This window comes from Physeter macrocephalus, chromosome 13, assembly GCF_002837175.3.
Source record: "Physeter macrocephalus isolate SW-GA chromosome 13, ASM283717v5, whole genome shotgun sequence".
Classification (NCBI taxonomy): domain Eukaryota; kingdom Metazoa; phylum Chordata; class Mammalia; order Artiodactyla; family Physeteridae; genus Physeter; species Physeter macrocephalus.
In genome coordinates this window covers 66,184,873-66,185,543 of record NC_041226.1, presented here as the reverse complement: position 1 = coordinate 66,185,543, position 671 = coordinate 66,184,873, and positions in this window count along the sequence as shown.

Genomic DNA, 671 nt, shown 5'->3' with positions numbered 1-671 from the left:
TGGTCTGTTTATATTTTCTATTTCTTCCTGGTTCAGTCTTGGAAGGTTATACCTTTCTAAGAGTTTGTCCATTTCTTCCAGGTTGTCCATTTTATTGGCATACAGTTGCTTGTAGTAGTCTCTTAGGATGCTTTGTATTTCTGTGGTGTCCGTTGTAACTTCTCCTTTTTCGTTTCTAATTTTATTGATTTGAGTCCTCTCCCTCTTTTTCTTGATGAGTCTGGCTAATGGTTTATAAATTTTTTTATCTTCTCAAAGAAACAGCTTTTAGTTTTGTTGATCTTTGCTACTGCTTTCTTTGTTTCTATTTCATTTATTTCTGCTCTGATCTTTATGATTTCTTTCCTTCTACTAACGTTGGGTTTTGTTTGTTCTTCTTTCTCTAGTTCCTTTAGGTGTAAAGTTAGATTGTTTATTTGAGATTTTTTGTGTTTCTTGCAGTAGAATTGTATTGCTATAAAATTCCCTCTTAGAACTGCTTTTGCTGCATCCCAATGGTTTTGGATCGTTGTTTTTTCATTTTCATTTGTCTCTAGGTACTTTTTGATTTCCTGTTTGATTTCTTCAGTGTTCTCTTGGTTATTTAGTAATGTATTGTTTAGCTTCCATGTGTTTGTATTTTTTACGTTTTTTTCCCTGTAATTGATTTCTAATCTCATAGCGTTGTGGTC